General features: G+C 43.2%; 1 long non-coding RNA gene across 1 annotated transcript in view; it reads left to right on the top strand.

The window, feature by feature from the left end:
• The window catches only part of LOC130361834 (uncharacterized), a 70151-nt gene extending 65696 nt beyond the window's left edge, over positions 1-4455 (top strand). The window contains exons 3-4 of the long non-coding RNA XR_008891168.1: positions 3627-3738; positions 3857-4455. This is a non-coding gene — a long non-coding RNA (uncharacterized LOC130361834). The remainder of the gene's footprint in view (positions 1-3626; positions 3739-3856) is intronic.
• The last annotated feature ends 10387 nt before the right edge of the window (positions 4456-14842 follow it).

Below are 14842 nucleotides of genomic sequence, written 5' to 3'. Positions count from 1 at the left end.
GGCCACTTCAGAACTCTCCAGTGCTTTGTTGCCATCCTTTTCTGGGTGATTTTTGATGTATGTTTGGGGTCATTGTCCTGCTGGACGAACCAAGATGCAAACCCAGTTTTCTGACAAAGAACTGTACAGTGCGACCCCAAATCCATTGGTAATCCTCAGATTTCATGATGCCTTGCACACATTCAAGGCACCCAGTGCCAGAGGCAGCAAAACAGGCCTAAAACATCATTGAACCTCCAACATATTTCACTGTAAGTACTGTGTTCTTTTCTTTGTAGGCCTCATTTCATTTTTGGTAAACAGTAGAATGATGTGGGGAATGATGGGGGGAACATACTGCCAACCTAAGGGGGGAGAACTGCAACCTAATGTGGGGGAACATACTGCCTACCTAATGTGGGGGAACATACTTCCTACCTAATGTGGGGGAACACATTGCCAACCTAATGTGGGGGAACATACTGCCAATCTAATGTGGGGGATCTATACTGTCAACCTAATGTGGGGAAGCCATACTGTCTACCTAATGTGGGGGAACATACTGCCAACCTAATGTGGGGATAACTATACTGCCAACCTAATGTGGGGGAACTATACTGCCAACCTAATGTGGGGGAACTATACTGCCAACCTAATGTGGGGGAACTATACTGCCAACCTAATGTGGGGGAACTATACAAAAATATAAAATTGTACTATTCTGATCCCTATAACTCTTTTATTTTTCTGTATATGGGGATGTGAGGGTCTTTTTTCGCTTACTTTTCAATTGCTTTTTTAGATATTTTTTATGGTATTTGAAGTGACCAAAAATGTGCAAATCTGGTTAGTGCACTATTACGACTTTTGGGGCCCCTCTTTTGATTTTGCCTAGGGCCACGCTAAGCCTAAAACCGGCCCTGCTGCTTGATAATGTTGTGCACTGTAGACAAAGGAAAATCTAGATCTCTGGAGATGGACTTGTAACCTTGAGATTGTTGATATTTTTTCACAATTTTGGTTCTCAAGTCCTGAGACAGTTCTGTTCTCCTCTTTCTGTTGTCCATGCTTAGTGTGGCACACACAGACACACAATGAAAAAACTAAGTGAACTTCTCTCCTTTTTTATCTGCTTTGAGGTGTGATTTTTATATTGCCCACACCTGTTACTTTCCCCAGGTGAGTTTAAAGGAGCATCCCATGCTTAAACAATGTTATTTTTGCACAATTTTGAAAGAATGCCAATAATTTTGTCCAGCCCATTTTTGGAGTTTGGTGTGACATTATGTCCAATTTGCTTTTTTTCCTCAGTTTTTTGGTTTAGTTCCAATACACACAAAGGGAATAAACGTGTATAGCAAAACATGTGTTACTGCAATCCTTTTTTGTGAAAGATTTCAGAGGTGCCAACATTTTCGGCCATGACTGTAACCATAGATAAAAAAATACCCTTGAGAGAATACTGAAAACTATCATACCAAAAAAAATCCACCAATTAGGCCCTCTGATATTCTAAAACATAATTTTTACTGGTGCTTAATTAAAAAAGTACACACATAATAAATATATAATTAACATACAATGAAAATACACAATAAGTCCATACAAAAAGTGAGATGCTATTTGCTGCACTCTTCAACGTCATTCTGCATTTCTGGCTTATGGACTAGAACATCAAAGAGCACAAAGTGCACACTCTATCCCACTCTTTTGATTCTTCAAATTAAGCAGAAGACCCCAACACATCATTGACGCTGCTTTCTCTGTTCATGCCTTCCCATTTTGCTGAAAGATTTTTCCCTTGGATAGACTATTGTCCCACTTGCCAAGAGATGATGCCTACTTGCCTTGGGGCAAGACTCTAAAAAGCAGGTCATCTGGAAATCTATAGATATTTCATCTGTTATCATTTCTGGTGACCAAAGATGTCCATGACTATTTTTCTGCCGGTACCATTTATGCTCAAAACAAGGTCTGCAAATTCAATCCCGCCAGTCTATTGCGTCCACTAACAGTTCCTGTCACCCACTAGAAACGTGTTGCTATGGACCTTCTTACTTATCTCCCAACTTTATTAGGTCCCTGGCTGTCTGGATTAGGCTGGGTTCACACTACGGTTTGTAATTATGGTTCCCATATATGGTTCCCATATACGTTTTTGCTTGCGGTCGGGAAACCGCATACGGCCGAGAAAAGCAGCTGACCGGAGGCTGCGGTTCACTCCGGTCGGCTCATAGACATACATTAACTACGGTTCCCTATACGGCTGAGTGCGGGCGCCGTGATTAAGCCCCGCCCACCCCTCCTCCCAGCCGTATACGGGAACCGTAATTACAAACCGTAGTGTGAATCCAGCCTTACTTAGTTATCCTTAGTGATCACAATGCCAGGAATATCTGTGACAAGACAAGTCCTCTTCCTTTGTCTTCACCGTAATTGGCATTTTCTTTAATCCCAGGGTGGAATTGGATGAAAATAAGCAGAGATCTTGAAAACAGTAAGGAACTGAAAGTATGTTGGAAAAATTGAATATTGGAAATTTGTTGCTGATAGTTATTTTTTTTTTCTTCTAAATTTCTTTCCTGAAACCGGAATACTTCTGTAATATATTCAAAATGGATCCCCCTATGACATGTGATACTACTAAACTTATCCCTGTGTACAGTGGTCCCTCAACATACGATGGTAATCCGTTCCAAATGGACCATCGTTTGTTGAAACCATCGCATATTGAGGGATCCGTGCAATGTAAAGTATAGGACAGTGGTCCACAACCCGCGGACCTCCAGATGTTGCAAAACTACAACACCCAGCATGCCCGGACAGCCGTTGGCTGTCCGGGCATGCTGGGTGTTGTAGTTTTGCAACATTTGGAGGTCCGCAGGTTGTAGACCACTGTTAGACGAAGTTGTACTCACCTGTCTCCGCCACTCTGGACCGTCACCGCTCATCACCGCTGCCCGGGATGTTGCCGTCCATCGCTGTTGCCACGTCCCCGAGGTGTCCCCGATGCTCCGGTAAGGCCTCTGCTTCCCCGGCATCCGCGCTCTCCGTCGCCGCCATCACGTCGCTACGCACGCCGCTCCAATTGGATGATGTGATGACGACGATGGAGAGCACCGACGATGCAGAGGATCCCGAAGAGGACATGCCGGAGCCCCGAGGACAGATAAGAGACATCACCGAAGCTCACGGGGCACCGTAAACGGCTATCCGGTGGCAGCTGAAGCAGTCTGCACTGCCGGATAGCCGTTTATGCGATGGCCCCGATATACAAAAGCATCGTATGTTGATGCTGCCTTCAACATTCGAAGGGCTCTGAGAGGCCATCGTATGTTGAAATTATCGTATGTCGGGGCCATCGTAGGTCAGGGAGTCACTGTATATTATATTCTTTAAAAGAAAGACTGTTAAATGCTGTATGTGTGGGCAAGGATATGAAAATGAACTGCGACAGGTTTTCTATATCTGCTAACTTAATATATAAATCAAAGATTTTATAATGCAGCCAAATAAAAAATTGTGAACACAGCTCAGGATAATATAATTCAAAAATAAATAAATATAATACTGTACTTTATATTTCGTTTACAAAGAAAATTGCGCAGATGTTTATTCTTTCCTTATTTTACTATAACTGATCACAGAGAGAAGACAAATGATGGATCAGCATACCTCTTATTGTATCTAGAAGGACTTTAGTAACTAGTGCATACTGAAGCTGGCCCTGCCTTTTACTCGTAAAGTATTAACTTTTTGGTAAGTATTCTCTATTTCATTTGCTACTTTGCATACATCTGCCTTTTATATTTGAGAGCCATCTTTGTTCTCCTATGTCGGCAATTAAGTCATGATTCTCATTCTTTTCCTTTTTTAGGATTACTGCTTAGCTTGGCATTTGGAGAGAAAGGAGAGGTCCTTGGGGAGCTGGGTATAATCAGTTAGTTATGCCTAAGAAGCATTGCTAACACCCTTCAAAATGTGCCAGGACAACATCAGTCAAAAGCCATTGCGAAATGTTTAGGAAATAAAGGCTTTGCAGGTCTATCTTGCATTCATTGAGAATAAAATGGCCACCAAGAGGCCTTTGGAAGACGAGCTGCCTCGTTGCTATTGTGGCTCTTTATAGCTTCCACAGAAGGGAGGCTCTGAGCTCCGTCTCATTGTAGCTAGCAGCATGTCCCCATTGCAGACTAGGTCACTGTTCAGACCAGCACCAAGCCTTATTGTGCTGGAAGCGGAGAACATGTTCTCTTGTTGATGTGAAAGGTCATTCTCCCACAGAGACTCCATACCTGAGCTTTTGTTAAGAGGCATCAAAAGACCTACAAAATTTAATTTATTTTCCAATGGTGGCTGAAAGCTGTTTGGGGCATATCAGGGGATCTTTAACCTGTAAAATTCCATTAAACGTTTGTTCTTTGAATATTGATGCAGAGGATATCTGGAACTGCTGGGAAAAAGACCCTTGTTAGTGTTGCAGTTTATATTGTTTTTTTTATTTATTTTACATCTATTATAGTAACTACAAACATGATTTAACATGACTTTCTATGTAATTGCCACTTCAGTCGTTTTATGTGTAAAGAATATGCATATTTTGGTCAAGACAGAAATAATTAGTAAAATCCATACATCAGTAACTTTCCTTATTTACAATACATAGTGACTTTTCTTACATACAAAGATTTGCATTTTCATGAATTAGCCTTTATATATGCTGTGGAGGTCATCAAATATAGAATTGCGTATATTCTATCCATCTTTATTGACCAAACTAGCTGAGTACCCAGTGTTTCCCGTTTTTTCCTTCCTAATCATTGTTGGGGAGGAAAATAAATAAAGGAGGAAGCTTTTGACTTCATATCCCGCCCGCATATATTGTTGCCATATCCCGACCTCCTATCCTGACCTCCTATCCCGACCTCCTATCCAGTCCTCCTATCCCATCCTCCTATCCTGACCTCCTATCCCGACCTATTATCCCGTCCTCCTATCCCGACCTCCCATCCCGTCCTCCTATCCTGTCCTCCTTTCCCGTCTTAATGTCCCGTCCTCCTATCTCAACCTCCTATCTCGACATCCCATCCCAACCTCCTATCCCGACCCGTAATATGTGTACCAGGTATTGAAATATCTCCAGCCGTACGGAAGTTATGTGGGAACATACATTTCCCATTGATTTGCATGGGACTTTAAACAAAAACCCCGACCCTCACAAATGGGGGTAGTTAAGGGTTAAATTAACTATCCTATATTTTAAGTGGACATATAAGTAACATGTGACCAAGTATTATCGAAATATCTCCAGCCGTTTGGAAGTTATGCTTAACATGTATTTCCCATTGACTTGTATGGGACTTTAAACATAAACCCCGCCCCTGGCAAATGGGGGGGGGGTAAGGGTTAAATCACCTATCCTATGTTTGTTGTTGACATATAAGTAACATGTGTGCCAAGTTTCATGTTAATATCTTTAGCCGTTTGGATGTGATGCTGGAACATACACACACGCACACATACATACACACACACATACATACACACATACATACACACACACATACATACACACATACATACACACACACATACATACACACATACATACACACATACATACACACACACATACATACACACACACATACATACACACATACATACACACACACATACATACGCACATACACACATAGAGGGACATTTATCAATATTTGCTTATGTATTCCTTTTTTTAGTAATTTTTCCTTACTTTTTTTTTTGCTTATGTGTGACTAATTTATCAACTGCTTTCAGCCTGTTGATAATTTTCTTTCACGAAAGCAATTTTTCCTTTTTTTACTTTGGTAGTAGCTTTTTCTGCTCCATGTTTGAGCTGGAGTAAATTTAGTCAATTTTTAACCTTGTTGCGACTTTTTTTTGCGCAGTTGCGACTGTTGCAGTTGATAAATACCCGACTAAAGCAAATCCATTTAGAAAAATTTAAGTTTGAATTTTCTTGCTTTTCTTGTTCTTCATGCAAATTGTCGCACGAAAACACACGTTGTCGCAGTTGAGACAATTTAGCGACAATTATAGTAAAGAAAACCTGACTAAACCCGTTGATAAATGTCCATCATTGAGTTTTATATATATATAGATGTAATTGATCTGCAGTGATGTTATTATTTTTTATACAGAGGTAATAATTAAACACAGTTTCGCATTTTTTATTAACGTAATGACTTTTCAATCGAAAACCTTCCAAATAAAGCAGCCCCATGTAAATGTATTTTACCTTCCATACACACAAATGATATAACTATTGTTTCTACATCTGCCTAAAGTTTTACGTTATTTTCACCACTTAATATAAATTGTGAACAGTATAAAAAGCATTTTCATCCTTCATGAAAGGCAGCTTCTTTAGTGCTTGTACTGTCTGTGAATAGGTGTTTTGTATGGAGGAAGCCTGTGAATAAGAGGCGTAATCTAATAAAAGAAGCAGCATGGTGCAGGACTGCAGTGATCTCCCAGCATGAGAGAGATGGGAGGTTGGAGAGAGGTTACAGGTATCCTTTATCCAGCATCGCAGGAAAGCTCCAATGTCCTGCTGCTCGAAATTTGTCTGCAAATTTTCCTCATTGAAGAAGCTGACTGAACCACTGAGAGATGGGTTGATATGATAACCTGATTAGTGCAAGGGACAGAATAGTTGGCGGCATAGTGCCAGCTCAAAGGGCCCTGTGCTCCAAGTCCTTAACCTCTCCTCAGGAGACCACAGTTTATGTCTACTAATGTATCAGCCCCCTGGAATCTTACAAATAAGTTGTCTAGTTAGAGGGACACTAAGTGATATTAACAACTCTACCACTTAGGAAGACAGGAAGCATTGGATGCTGTCAGATAAGGCAGTGTGCGCAACAAATACTACAGTGTACTACTGCAAATAGAGATTTTTATGTATTCTTTATAACCAGTTTTACTATAGAAAGCCTTTCGTAGTGCCCTGCAGAATATGTTGACACTATATAAATAAACATGTTGAGGATTATTATGTTAAAGGGGTATTCCAGGCCAAAACTTTTTTTTTACATATCAACTGGCTCCGCAAAGTTAAACAGATTTGTAAATTAGAAAAAAGTAGAAAAAGGCCAGCACGGCTGAATGAAATCTTCAAAACTTTATTCACGAATCCTCGTTAAAAACCTTCATGGTGGCAGAAAGACACGGACATATACAAAAGTCGAAAAATTGCACATGGAAAAACAGTCCCAAACAAGGCTGACGCGTTTCAGGTTGCTATACCCTTACGCATAGCTAGATTTGTAAATTACTTCTATTAAAAAATCTTAATCATTCCAATAGTTATTTGCTTCTGAAGTTGAGTTGTTGTTTTCTGTCTAACTGCTTTCTGATGACTCACGTCCCAGGAGCTGTACAGTCCCTATGTGCACAGCTCCCGGGACGTGACATCATCATTGAGCAGTTAGACAGAAAACTTCAGAAGCTAATAACTATTGGAAGGATTAAGATTTTTTAATAGAAGTAATTTACAAATCTAAGTATACAAGGTACAGAGTCCGGCACTGCAACGGTGATCACTGCGGTAAACCACGAGGACACAGGTGGATACTGACACAAGCCAATCCAACTAGGTGCTCAGTCCAAAAACACAATAGTTGTAAGCAAAAAGATGTGAAAAGTATAAGACGGCACTCACCGGGATTTTCAGGCTTGCAAAAGCTTTCTTTATTGCATAAGCAAAAGGTGCATAGCAGTGCGGTGTGAAGGCAGGTATCCGGCCAGGACGCGTGAATGCTGCATTCGTTCCCCGGCTTCCTGGCCGGATACCTGCCTTCACACCACACCGCTATGCACCTTTTGCTTATGCAATAAAGAAAGCTTTTGCAAGCCTGAAAATCCCGGTGAGTGCCGTCTTATACTTTTCACATCTAATTTACAAATCTGTTTAACTTTCCGGAGCCAGTTGATATATAAATTTTTTTTTTTGCCTGGAATACCCCTTTAAATATCTGTTACATAGGAGGGGAACTGAAATGAAAATAAATACATTAGTGGCGCTTGTTGGAATTTCCCTTATAAAACTTTCAATACAAATGTAACAAAAATAAAGTACTGGAGAAAAATGCTCATCATGAGCAATGTTAATAGTTAAAGCAAAGTACAGTGATCCCTCAAATTACAATGGCCTCAACATACAATAGTTTCAACATACAATGATCTTTTCTGGACCATTGTAACTTGAAACCAGACTCAACATACAATGTACAGACAGTCCAGATCTGTGAAACATGTCACAACTGGAGGAACTGACCAATCAGAATGGGCATTTTACTGGTAAATCACCTCTATTACTGAAGTACATGCACTGACTGGTGTCTGGTAGCGCCCCCTACAGTACAGGGAGGAACTACAAGTTCCGTACTACTCCTTACCTGTGCCAGGGTTAGCTACTCCTTTGGACACCAAGTAAGGGCGGCTCCATTTGGGACACTGTGTGTACTGTATAGGACTGTCCAGAAATAAAGGTAAAGGTTCAGCTCACCATTAGCAGCATGCAGACCCAGATCACAATGAACTCAGCACACCCTCCAGCGGAAGCCACGGATTAAGCAAGGGCCGTGTTCCCAGGTACATCAGATGAGCTCAAGAGAAAGGAAGATCCGGCTCCCAAAACTGGATAAAAGTTCGTAGCTTTAATGTATCATATTAAAATCCAACATAGAAAGGAAAATGGTGGCTAAAAACACAAACGAAACGCACCAACGCGTTTCGACTTGTTAACAAGTCTTAATCATGGTCCTGTATAGGACACCTGAAAAAGCTCCTGTCCTCTACATAAACCATTGTTTCCCAACCAGGGTGCCTCCAGCTGTTGCAAAACTACAACTCCCAGCATGCCCGGACAGCCAACGGCTGTCCGTGCAAGCTGGGAGTTGTAGTTTTGCAACAGCTGGAGGCATCCTGGTTGGGAAACACTGACATAGACAATGATTACAGCTTCCAGCAGATCTTTCTTTTATATGTAAGGATTTGCTTTATCTGTATTAGTTACCTACTTATTTTTCTTTAATCCTCACCTTTTCCTATTTTTGGATGACATTTTGTTGGCTTTAGAACCAATTACCAGGTTTCCATAGAGTTATAGGCCCACATTTATCATTGTCTTTAGACTGTTTTTTGTGTCTAAAAAAGGGGCAAAAAAGGTGCAAGCAGGGTTTTTTGCGCCTTTTTTTGCCCCTTTTTGTTTACACATTTCTGCTGATTTTGAGTTGCAATCCACTGATTTTGGCAATAGACATGATATGGAAGGGATTTATCATTGCCCCTTTTTGTAAAAAGGAGCAAAAAAAAGGCGCAAAGCCACTGAAAAGTCTCTAAAACTACATCAGCCCAGACATGGTGTAGCTTTTTGGTGTATGTGTAGACAGAAATTTCAGAAAATGTGGACCTGCACAAAATTTATCAAATGCTCTTTTACCTTTTAATAAATTTGGTTCTCCTACACATTATCAGCACACAAAAAAAGGTGTAAAAAAATGCTTCACTTGCACTGCAATGATAAATGTGGGCCATAGTCTCAACATATAATGGTCTCAACATACAATGGTCGTCCTGGAACCAATTAATATTGTAACTTGAGGGACCACTGTATACACTAAATGCTGGAATAGTGACATGCATTACATTATGATTTCTACCCCGCCATTGGTGCTTGTCCCCAGCAGTTTATGTAGAGCTGGAGGTTTCCAAGGAAGGGAACCGTCTCCAAAAACAAGACCTCTCATGGAAGGATCTCTTAGTTGACTGCCTGGTTTAGGGCCCCGATTAGTTTGAGGTATCTGCTGAAGCGACACTAATTTATCGATTTATTTAGGGTTTTTCTCTCTGCCCAGGCTCAGTATTCTAATGGCACTTACAGCTGACAGCGATCTCTCTCTTCACGGACTAGGACAGGAGTCTAGCAGGCCTCTTATGCACTCTTTCCTGAAACTGTATCTGCTATTACACTGTACTTCTGCTATCACTCTATACTCGCTGCTTCCTTGATATGGTGCCAAAAGAAGGCATAATTATGCCTCTCTTATTGCACCCAGTGGGGGAAATAGAGAGAAACAAAAAGGCTTGCGCCCCTTGTAAAGAACACTACAAGAGTTGACAGTGTGTTGTGGAATCGCACTCATCGGACAGTGCATCATGCACTATACCCGACAAAGGGTTTCAGTCCGGAAACATGTTATTTTGTGCTTAATAAATTCAATTTTAACATCCATCCATGTCTAAGAAGTTACATCGGAACTAGCGCCCATTGAGATCCTGCTTTTCCTCCCGCACTTGTGCATCTCTTGTCTGACGATGTTCCCTATGACATGGCCAGGGCTCCCAGGCTAACAGCTCTCTCCACTGAAAAAGTATACTACAGTATATATACCTGGCAAACAGGAGCAGTACTCCGTCCACCATTGCAAAGAAGGGTCTACAAGCCACAAGGCTAAACAAAACCAAACAAATTTTAAAACATTAAAAAAGTCAAACAAATTTAACAATACTAAAACAATAGACAAGCTGTTTATAAAAAAAATTTTAAATTAAAACTACCGTATATACTCGAGTATAAGCCGACCCGAGTATAAGCCGAGACCCCTAATTTCAACCCAAAATCCCAGGAAAAGTTATTGACTCGAGTATAAGCCTAGGGTGGGAAATACATCATCCCCCCCTGTCATCATCCAGACCCATCATTAACATCCTCATCATCATCACCGCCTGTCATCATCCAGACCCTCATCATCATCATCACCTGTCATCATCCCCTTGTCATCATCCCACACATCCCCCTTCATCATCCCCTTGTCATCATCCCCACCCCCCTTCATCATCCCCTTGTCATCATCCCCACCCCCCTTCATCATCCCCTTTTCATCATCCCCACCCCCCTTCATCATCCCCTTGTAATCATCCCACACCCCCCTTCATCATCCCCTTGTCATCATCCCCACCCCCCTTCATCATCCCACACCCCCCTTCATCATCCTCTTGTCATCATCCCACACCCCCCCTTCATCATCCTCTTCTCATCATCCGCCCTCAGTGGTCTTCAACCTGCGGACCTCCAGAGGTTTCAAAACTACAACTCCCAGCAAGCCCGGGCAGCCATCGGCTCTCCGAGCTTGCTGGGAGTTGTAGTTTTGAAACCTCCGGAGGTCCGCAGGTTGAAGACCACTGCAGCCTTCGACATCATCCAGCCCCCTCTCACTCCCCTTAAGTTCTGTACAGTACTCACCTCCGCTCGGCGCTGGTCCGGTGCTGCAGGACTGTCCGGAGAGGAGGTGGTCCGGTTGGATAGTGGTTCCGGGCTGCTATCTTCACCGGGGGCGCCTCTTCTCCGCGCTTCCGGCCCGGAATAGAGGCGTTGCCTTGACAATGACGCAGAAGTACGTTGGCAATGAACGTACCTCTGCGTCGTTATCAAGGCAACGTGACTGTTCTGGGGCCGGGCCCAAAGCGCTTAGAAGAGGCCTCCCCGGTGAAGATAGCAGCCCGGAACCACTATCCCACCGGACCACCTCCTCTCCGGACAGTCCTGCAGCACCGGACCAGCGCCGAGCGGAGATGAGTACTGTACAGAACTAAAGGGGGGTGAGAGGGGGCTGGATGATGTCGAAGGCCGCAGTGGTCTTCAACCTGCGGACCTCCGGAGGTTTCAAAACTACAACTCCCAGCAAGCCCGGACAGCCGATGGCTGCCCGGGCTTGCTGGGAGTTGTAGTTTTGAAACCTCTGGAGGTCCGCAGGTTGAAGACCACTGCGGGTGGAGAGTTCACTCGAGTATAAGCCGAGGGGGGTGTTTTCAGCACGAAAAATCGTGCTGAAAAACTCGGCTTATACTCGAGTATATACGGTATATAATTTTGCAAAAGGGAAAGGTTAATCCCTCACAAATCGTGCTGAAAAACTCGGCTTATACTCGAGAATATACGGTATATAATTTTGCAAAAGGGAAAGGTTAATCCCTCACTCCTCCATAAGACCATGTTGGCATGGGTGTAAAATGATTTAGGGAGTTCCCTGAAGAGGACAGTCAATTAAGTTCACATTTCTATGTTGCTAAACAACAGGCAATCTTAGGTTCAGTAACGCTGAGAAGAAGACTAAGACTACCCCCTTGAAATGGTCCTTTGAGAAGTACAAAGAATCACTAAACAAAAGGCGGTTCTGGTAGTGTTTTCACTCTCTTTCTATTGTCCCCGCTACAGCATCTAAGAGTCTTCATGTAAAAAGAGAGGTTGTTAATATGGAAAGTGGGAGTTTTAGTTGTTCTAAGCCAACAATACTGCTTCATTTTGGTCAGCCTCATTACAGAATAATCCGAAATGCTTCAGAAACGTTTCCATTGATTATCACAAATAGCTGAAACATTCCTCCACAAACAAAGCAGGTTCCATCTGCCCATTGCATGTCTTCACCTTGACTTTAAATGCAAAGTCACTCCCCCTGCACAATAAGGCATCTTGGGTATGAAAACATCAATACACTTGGTTTCTGTGTGCAATATCACCATATGGACCACAGTGTTTATTCATTGCTCATCTTTTTACCAGTGTTCTGCTTCTTTTAGCTTGATTAATGCCACCACATTCTTAAAGTGGAAGGAATGCTAGTATATACGGTGCCAATTTTGATCACTCCAAAACTTGAAAATCTGCAGATCCCACTAATACTGTTTGTTCTGCCTCAGAAGCCTTTATATGTGTACTAAATTGAATTAACAGGCAATTTATCATGGGCATCTGACAGATAGAAATACATTGGACTCCATCTGTCCATTTTAATCATTGGACACCAATTGTCCAAAATTGAGTGATGTTGACACATTGGTAGATTTAAACTCCTGAGCACTCATCCATGTGACAGTGGGTGACAGCAGATTTCTCTTTTACCTTGCAGTTCTTTATAGTGCATTAACCTGAGCATAACATCAGGGCAGCAGGTGCCATAGGGTCCAACAACTAAGGGGGTCCCATTTCAACCACTATGAACAACTGGGAAAACGGAATGTAACCCATGCAAATGTGGTGGCCCAGTACAGGAGTTGCACCCCTGTATCCTTGCTGTCTTGTCAGGCAGACTCTATTGCGATGTCCCCTGAGTCCCTCTTTAATCTATGTAATGTAAATGGTTAATTATACCTTGTGTTATCTATTATAATGTCTTTATACTGTTATGTGTCTTTAAATACTGTTACCAAGTGTTGTAACCAAGGAAAGTACCAGTGATCATGTAACAAATAGGGTGACCTATGGGACCCCTGCAGAGTCTCCCCTATATAAACCATGGGAGGAGCTAACTAGTCAGTCTAGAGTTAGTTCTATGCATGCTGAGGATCAGTCAAGACCTGAGAGTGTCTGGTGTCCAGAGGAGGCCCAAGGCCTACCATGCAGTCACGCTTCTACCAATCCAGTGGCCTACAGGTGAAAGTCAAAGCCTGGTAAGCTATATACGGGGTGAAGTCTGTCTAGTTAGTCCTAGTCAAGGCAGTCAAGATCAGTTTGTATACAGTCAGCGTTGGCTTGCAGCAAATTGTCCAAATCCCCTACAAGTCCCAGCGAGCCCGCAAGTCTCTAAAGTCACTGGTCACTTTCTTGGGCCTAACTGAGCTGTAAAGATTATTTCCTCTGTCTACCTCAGTAAAGCTGCCGTTGTTCCGTAACTTGGTGTCGGAGTCATTATTTGCCCTGTGCATAGCCCAGGATCCAGCGGTCATACCGTTGGGTGGTGTAGAGGTTAAACCACACCCTGGTGTCATGAGCACAAGGGGTTAATGCCATCTGCCCCTAGGGTAATAACATGTGCCCTCATCCCACCCTCACCACAACTTTTGGCGTGCTAGGAACAGGATACAGGTCTGAGCCTTGTGCAAAGAGTACCCCCCCCCCCCAGTCCGAACTGTGTCCAGTATTGCAGAGTAAAACGCACTCATGCGACAAAAATTGTGCCAGAAAGTGTACAGGACTTTGTCAGTGAAATCTGTTTATTGCGAGGCACTTGTGAAATAGAGGGGGAGGTGAAGAAAAGTCTGCTATCTGCCATTGTGAACTGTAAAAGAATTGTGCCTGCCATGTGGAAAATACAGGCCGAAGTTATGTTGCGTAACAAAGTGCTGGTTGTAGCTGAAAGAGTTAAAGATGTGCAGGAGAAGCGCGCAAAAATGTCCTTCGCTGGTCAGACTCCCGCCCCTGGGGGTGGAAACCATGTTGCCGTCCCAAGTCCTAAGTGGTACTTGAAAGATCTGCCCCTTGTTGCTGGGGGAGCGGAAGTCAGTGCTGCACCGCTTACGTACTTCCGGCCGGCGGCCATTTTCCCGAAGTCCACTATAAAAGAAGCAGCGTTGCTGGACCTCATCAGTTTGCCGGAAGTCTGCAAAAAGGGAAACATGGAGGAAATGCATGCAAGCACGAGGTCTGAGAGTCCTAAGATGGCGCCCAGCGCCCGAAAGGTTACAGCGGCCGTGGCACAGATGTTTCAGGAGTTGGCGGACCAGCTGCAGAGGATCTCTATTGGGGCCAAAGACGCCTGCCTAAAAGTTCCACTGCCCGATGATGACGTAGAGTATCCAGTGACTACAGTAGGCGGAATGCCTTCATTATCCAGAGGAGTGTTGCCAGTGAGGCTGTCCCCACACCACCCAACCTAGGGATCCTGGGTGGAGATCCATACGGAGGAGTCGAAAGTGAGTACCCCGGCTGAGACCGCTTTCTCTACCCCTCCATCTACCTCAGCCAAAAGCATACCCCCCCCCCAGGTCCAGAAGCCCACAGCACGCTCCTGGTCACCCCCGCTGCCCCGGTGGCTATTTG

The sequence above is a fragment of the Hyla sarda genome, chromosome 3, assembly GCF_029499605.1.
Source record: "Hyla sarda isolate aHylSar1 chromosome 3, aHylSar1.hap1, whole genome shotgun sequence".
Classification (NCBI taxonomy): domain Eukaryota; kingdom Metazoa; phylum Chordata; class Amphibia; order Anura; family Hylidae; genus Hyla; species Hyla sarda.
This window is presented reverse-complemented; position numbering and strand designations above follow the sequence as displayed.